We start from the raw sequence: 7,033 nt of genomic DNA, 5'->3' as shown, positions 1-7,033 counted from the left end.
TCGATGTTCATGTGTCCTGCAGTTCACATGTCGACGCGCAATTTGCTGCGTTCTTCATCGACCCACGAGCCGAGTGATCCACCGTCCTGGGTGATCTTTTCTCAAGTTTCCGCCGTCTCTTTCGAGACGGTCGCATAGGCGGGAGTGAGGCGTGTGGCGGCCCCTGTTCCAGCGTTCTGTGTCCAACGGCCTCACGGCCGACGGGCGTCGTACGGCTCCACACCGGAGCGGACAGGCACTCGGGCGAAAGTCATTCAAAACCGGCGCCAGGCGCCAGGTGCCGCAGGCCAGCCGCTCCAGCGCTTCAGCGCTCGTACCACACAACATTGCCGCTAGTTTTGAGAGGCACGCGTGGTTCCGCACGCGGCGCACGGCTACTGCGAGCCGTACAGGTAGCGTGTTGCGCGACACGACACGCACATCGAAAGACATGCAGTCTAGTCGGTAATGATCCTTCCGCAGGTTCACCTACGGAAACCTTGTTACGACTTTTACTTCCTCTAAATGATCAAGTTTGGTCATCTTTCCGGTAGCATCGGCAACGACAGAGTCAATGCCGCGTACCAGTCCGAAGACCTCACTAAATCATTCAATCGGTAGTAGCGACGGGCGGTGTGTACAAAGGGCAGGGACGTAATCAACGCGAGCTTATGACTCGCGCTTACTGGGAATTCCTCGTTCATGGGGAACAATTGCAAGCCCCAATCCCTAGCACGAAGGAGGTTCAGCGGGTTACCCCGACCTTTCGGCCTAGGAAGACACGCTGATTCCTTCAGTGTAGCGCGCGTGCGGCCCAGAACATCTAAGGGCATCACAGACCTGTTATTGCTCAATCTCGTGCGGCTAGAAGCCGCCTGTCCCTCTAAGAAGAAAAGTAATCGCTGACAGCACGAAGGATGTCACGCGACTAGTTAGCAGGCTAGAGTCTCGTTCGTTATCGGAATTAACCAGACAAATCGCTCCACCAACTAAGAACGGCCATGCACCACCACCCACCGAATCAAGAAAGAGCTATCAATCTGTCAATCCTTCCGGTGTCCGGGCCTGGTGAGGTTTCCCGTGTTGAGTCAAATTAAGCCGCAGGCTCCACTCCTGGTGGTGCCCTTCCGTCAATTCCTTTAAGTTTCAGCTTTGCAACCATACTTCCCCCGGAACCCAAAAGCTTTGGTTTCCCGGAGGCTGCCCGCCGAGTCATCGGAGGAACTGCGGCGGATCGCTGGCTGGCATCGTTTATGGTTAGAACTAGGGCGGTATCTGATCGCCTTCGAACCTCTAACTTTCGTTCTTGATTAATGAAAACATACTTGGCAAATGCTTTCGCTTCTGTTCGTCTTGCGACGATCCAAGAATTTCACCTCTAACGTCGCAATACGAATGCCCCCGCCTGTCCCTATTAATCATTACCTCGGGTTCCGAAAACCAACAAAATAGAACCGAGGTCCTATTCCATTATTCCATGCACACAGTATTCAGGCGGGCTTGCCTGCTTTAAGCACTCTAATTTGTTCAAAGTAAACGTGCCGGCCCACCGAGACACTCAATAAAGAGCACCCTGGTAGGATTTCAACGGGGTCCGCCTCGGGACGCACGAGCACGCACGGGGCGGTCGCACGCCTTCGGCTCGCCCCACCGGCAGGACGTCCCACGATACATGCCAGTTTAAACACCGACGGGCGGTGAACCAACAGCGTGGGACACAAATCCAACTACGAGCTTTTTAACCGCAACAACTTTAATATACGCTATTGGAGCTGGAATTACCGCGGCTGCTGGCACCAGACTTGCCCTCCAATAGATACTCGTTAAAGGATTTAAAGTGTACTCATTCCGATTACGGGGCCTCGGATGAGTCCCGTATCGTTATTTTTCGTCACTACCTCCCCGTGCCGGGAGTGGGTAATTTGCGCGCCTGCTGCCTTCCTTGGATGTGGTAGCCGTTTCTCAGGCTCCCTCTCCGGAATCGAACCCTGATTCCCCGTTACCCGTTACAACCATGGTAGGCGCAGAACCTACCATCGACAGTTGATAAGGCAGACATTTGAAAGATGCGTCGCCGGTACGAGGACCGTGCGATCAGCCCAAAGTTATTCAGAGTCACCAAGGCAAACGGACCGGACGAGCCGACCGATTGGTTTTGATCTAATAAAAGCGTCCCTTCCATCTCTGGTCGGGACTCTGTTTGCATGTATTAGCTCTAGAATTACCACAGTTATCCAAGTAACGTGGGTACGATCTAAGGAACCATAACTGATTTAATGAGCCATTCGCGGTTTCACCTTAATGCGGCTTGTACTGAGACATGCATGGCTTAATCTTTGAGACAAGCATATGACTACTGGCAGGATCAACCAGGGAGCTGCGTCAACTAGAGCTGAGCAGCCGGCCGCCCGGGAGTGTGTCCCGGGGGCCCGCGCGAACACGCAAGCGTCCGCTCAATCATTCTGCAAACAGGAGGAGGCTGAGCTCCCCTGCACAATACACCTCGAAACCCTCTCAGGTCCCGGCGGCGCGCAGCGCCGTCCCAAGTACTTGGTCGGGTTCGAGAGAGGCGCAATCGCCCGGAGTTAGGCGAGTAGACGCTTTCGGTGCGACCACCCGTGCTCCCAACTGAGCTTGCCGCTGCCGACAGAGGCCCGGGAGCGTGCTGTCGTGGCATTGCCGGCGGGAGACAACACGCGCCACCTACGGTGACCGGCAGCTCCAACGCCAGCGCCACAGAAGGACAAAAGCCCCACTTGGGTGCCGAAGCGAACTCTCCCAGCACAGCGCACACGCCAACACATCCGCACAGCTGCGATACAAACCACCAGCGAGAACCGCTGGGGCGACCGAGCAGCAGACGGCGTCGCGGCGCCGAGCGCCGGGCGGCGGCGCATCCTCAACGCACACAGTCCTCAATCGGACCAGCACACTGCAGATGTCCACCGCGCTTCGCACCGGGCCCGCGAGGACCTACTTTGGCCGCACGGCGCCGCGCGCAGGGTGCGCCGGCGCGCAGCTGCGACGCCTGCCGCGTCCGTCGGCCGGCGCGCCTGCCACTGGCCGCCCCCACCAGCCGGCTGTAGCGCGTGCGCCCACGCACCGCGCGGCCAGCACGCCGGGAGGCGCCCCCTCACCGGCCGGGGACGGTCCCACCCAGCCACCGCCGCGTATCGCTTCACACCCAGATGCCGTTCAGTTTCGTCGGCATGGTGGGTATCGCTGGAACAACCGGTTAGTACCTCAACCTATCGTCGCCATCACCGATTCACCCCTAGCGAGAACAACCGCACCACAACGGGTTACCATTTCTTCATTTGCGTAACTTCACCAGAAAACGTAGGCGTCCATCGCCATTTGCAACTTCAACCATTATTGCATGCCTGTGTCAGGTGTCACGCCACACTACGTCTGCCCACATACACGCAACAAAATGTGCACGCCTAGACAATACGTGGAAGGTGGCCCCCGTACGTATGCGATGTCCATTGCTCGAACGACTGTCAACCGGCTTCTGTAGCATGTCGCAGATATGGAACGCGCTGCACCATGCCATCACGGTGTGTGAGGAGAGACGACTAGGTCCGAATACATCAACAGACAGCTCATGCTGATCGCCATCCACGGCGTCCGTTCCTCCCACACGTCTCTATGGCGTACCACACTGCAATCCAGCTCTCATAGGGAGACGACACGTAGCTGCGTGCACAATATTTGCACTGTATGGTCCGCCGTTTTTGGGCGCAGTCGTTGTACGGTCACACATGTGCCACGATGTATCATTCAGTACATAAGGACGAATGTGCAGTACAGATTGTGGTTCACGCGTACGACATCAGCGGACAGTTGACACAGGCCGCACCACAACGTAGCCTGCGTACGTCGCATGCGAAGGGCATTGAACATGCAAACTTGTCACCAACCACCTTGCGAAGGCAGGGGGCAAGGTGGGGACGTGGGGAGAGGTGGGGGGGGGGGGGGGGCGGCATGTACGCCCTGCTGCCATCCACATTACAGTGTACAGCAGGAGCATGTGGAAAGTCAGCAAGACTTGCAAGGTGTTTAACATGAAGCGATACACAGGGGAGCGGGCAGTGCGAGTAGCGAACTATATTGCGAGGGTTGCGGGTGGGCAACACTACACTAATTGAACGAGTCGTATAACAATTACAGAGCAGGTTTAGGCGACAACGTGGGTTACGATAGGCGACAACGTGGGTTACGTTAGGGGACAACGTGGGTTACGTTAGGGGACAACGTGGGTTACGTTAGGGGACAACGTGGGTTACGTTAGGGGACAACGTGGGTTACGTTAGGGGACAACGTGGGTTACGTTAGGGGACAACGTGGGTTACGTTAGGGGACAACGTGGGTTAGGTTAAGGCACAACATGGGTTAGGTTAAGGCACAACATGGGTTAGGTTAAGGCACAACATGGGTTAGGTTAAGGCACAACATGGGTTAGGTTAAGGCACAACATGGGTTAGGTTACGGCACAACATGGGTTAGGTTAAGGCACAACATGGGTTAGGTTAGGGGACAACATGGGTTAGGTTAGGGGACAACATGGGTTAGGTTAAGGCACAACATGGGTTAGGTTAAGGCACAACATGGGTTAGGTTAGGGGACAACATGGGTTAGGTTAGGGCACAACATGGGTTAGGTTAGGGGACAACATGGGTTAGGTTAGGGGACAACATGGGTTAGGTTAGGGGACAACATGGGTTAGGTTAGGGGACAACATGGGTTAGGTTAGGGGACAACATGGGTTAGGTTAGGGGACAACATGGGTTAGGTTAGGGGACAACATGGGTTAGGTTAGGGGACAACATGGGTTAGGTTAAGGCACAACATGGGTTAGGTTAGGGGACAACATGGGTTAGGTTAGGGGACAACATGGGTTAGGTTAGGGGACAACATGGGTTAGGTTAGGGGACAACATGGGTTAGGTTAGGGGACAACATGGGTTAGGTTAAGGCACAACATGGGTTAGGTTAGGGCACAACATGGGTTAGGTTAGGGCACAACATGGGTTAGGTTAGGGCACAACATGGGTTAGGTTAGGGGACAACATGGGTTAGGTTAGGGGACAACATGGGTTAGGTTAGGGGACAACATGGGTTAGGTTAGGGGACAACATGGGTTAGGTTAGGGGACAACATGGGTTAGGTTAGGGGACAACATGGGTTAGGTTAGGGGACAACATGGGTTAGGTTAGGGGACAACATGGGTTAGGTTAGGGGACAACATGGGTTAGGTTAGGGGACAACATGGGTTAGGTTAAGGCACAACATGGGTTAGGTTAAGGCACAACATGGGTTAGGTTAGGGGACAACATGGGTTAGGTTAGGGGACAACATGGGTTAGGTTAGGGGACAACATGGGTTAGGTTAAGGCACAACATGGGTTAGGTTAGGGGACAACATGGGTTAGGTTAAGGCACAACATGGGTTAGGTTAGGGGACAACATGGGTTAGGTTAGGGGACAACATGGGTTAGGTTAAGGCACAACATGGGTTAGGTTAAGGCACAACATGGGTTAGGTTAAGGCACAACATGGGTTAGGTTAGGGGACAACATGGGTTAGGTTAGGGGACAACTTGGGTTAGGTTAGGGGACAACATGGGTTAGGTTAAGGCACAACATGGGTTAGGTTAAGGCACAACATGGGTTAGGTTAGGGGACAACATGGGTTAGGTTAGGGGACAACATGGGTTAGGTTAGGGGACAACATGGGTTAGGTTAAGGCACAACATGGGTTAGGTTAGGGGACAACATGGGTTAGGTTAAGGCACAACATGGGTTAGGTTAGGGGACAACATGGGTTAGGTTAGGGGACAACATGGGTTAGGTTAAGGCACAACATGGGTTAGGTTAAGGCACAACATGGGTTAGGTTAAGGGACAACATGGGTTAGGTTAGGGGACAACTTGGGTTAGGTTAGGGGACAACATGGGTTAGGTTAAGGCACAACATGGGTTAGGTTAAGGCACAACATGGGTTAGGTTAAGGTACAACATGGGTTAGGTTAAGGTACAACATGGGTTAGGTTAGGTTACACGTTGTTGTAAGGAAAGGTGTGGGGGGGGGGGGGGGGGCGGGGCGGCAGGTTCGTTGATAGTGATTATAGTAAGTGAATGCTTGTGACATGATGAGATTTGTCACGTCAGGATGCACCTTTGGCTTATTAGAGGCGGCGCTCCAATTCTATGCTTGTGTCAGACCTGTGTCTTTGACTCATGTCATTGTTTGTGCGCTGTGACAGGAGGTACTATTGTGATGTTGGGTGCACCGTTGTATAGGACATGTGTGGGTGTTGGTGCCTTATCTGCGCAATGGTGGATGTCGAAAGGGTGGGATATTCTATTTTCCGCATGGACCTCCTGGTCTGGTTGTGATAGTGTGGATTGTGTAATGTGGCGGAGAGGATGCACTGGATGTTGTTCCATGCTGGTGCTTACATATTGTATGTGCGCCTGTTAGAAGCAGAGAGTGGTGCGTGATCAGAGTGTCTGGCTGACGTGTGGTTCCCATTGTGGGCAGACTCTTTCAGCATGTATACGGACAGTTGTATATATTTTCTGTAGTTTGATGGCTCTGCATTGATTACTAATCAGCGCCGTGTGTACGGGTAATCTGGTTCCAGTCCACAATGTTCTATCTGTGTACATTAGTGACAAAGACTCCCCCCATGCAGTGGGGCTCGGTCTGTTATAACTCTTCCGCGTAATATATTTGCCCCACGTTTTTGCGAGTGCGAGTGCGAGTGCAACGCGCATGGGGACCGACATGCTGATGGCTCGGTATCGGACGCCGTACAGTGAGCAACGCGATCGCGTCTCTCGCTCGTAAGTGGTACAGGTCGCGGCTCATGTATAGGGACAGCGGGAATGTCGCATATTGGAAATAACTCTTCATGAAACGCAAGTTATAGGGGTGGATTGCACTTTACGAGTGCGGGAAACGTCCGCCGTTCATCCGCTGGAGGTGCGCGTTTGGCGGTTGGGGTGGTCCACGAACGGGTGCGGGTGGAGTCATTGCCGGTCCACGGCTT

The 7,033-nt window shown here is 53.9% G+C and overlaps 1 non-coding gene across 1 annotated transcript; it reads right to left on the bottom strand.

Moving 5' to 3' along the window:
• Positions 1 to 445: 445 nt before the first annotated feature.
• Positions 446 to 2,355, bottom strand: LOC124725053. Its single transcript, XR_007006660.1, has one exon. It is a non-coding gene; the product is annotated as a small subunit ribosomal RNA (ribosomal RNA).
• Positions 2,356 to 7,033: the final 4,678 nt, after the last annotated feature.

The sequence above is a fragment of the Schistocerca piceifrons genome, unplaced genomic scaffold (genome assembly GCF_021461385.2).
Source record: "Schistocerca piceifrons isolate TAMUIC-IGC-003096 unplaced genomic scaffold, iqSchPice1.1 HiC_scaffold_1024, whole genome shotgun sequence".
Lineage (NCBI taxonomy): Eukaryota > Metazoa > Arthropoda > Insecta > Orthoptera > Acrididae > Schistocerca > Schistocerca piceifrons.
This window is presented reverse-complemented; position numbering and strand designations above follow the sequence as displayed.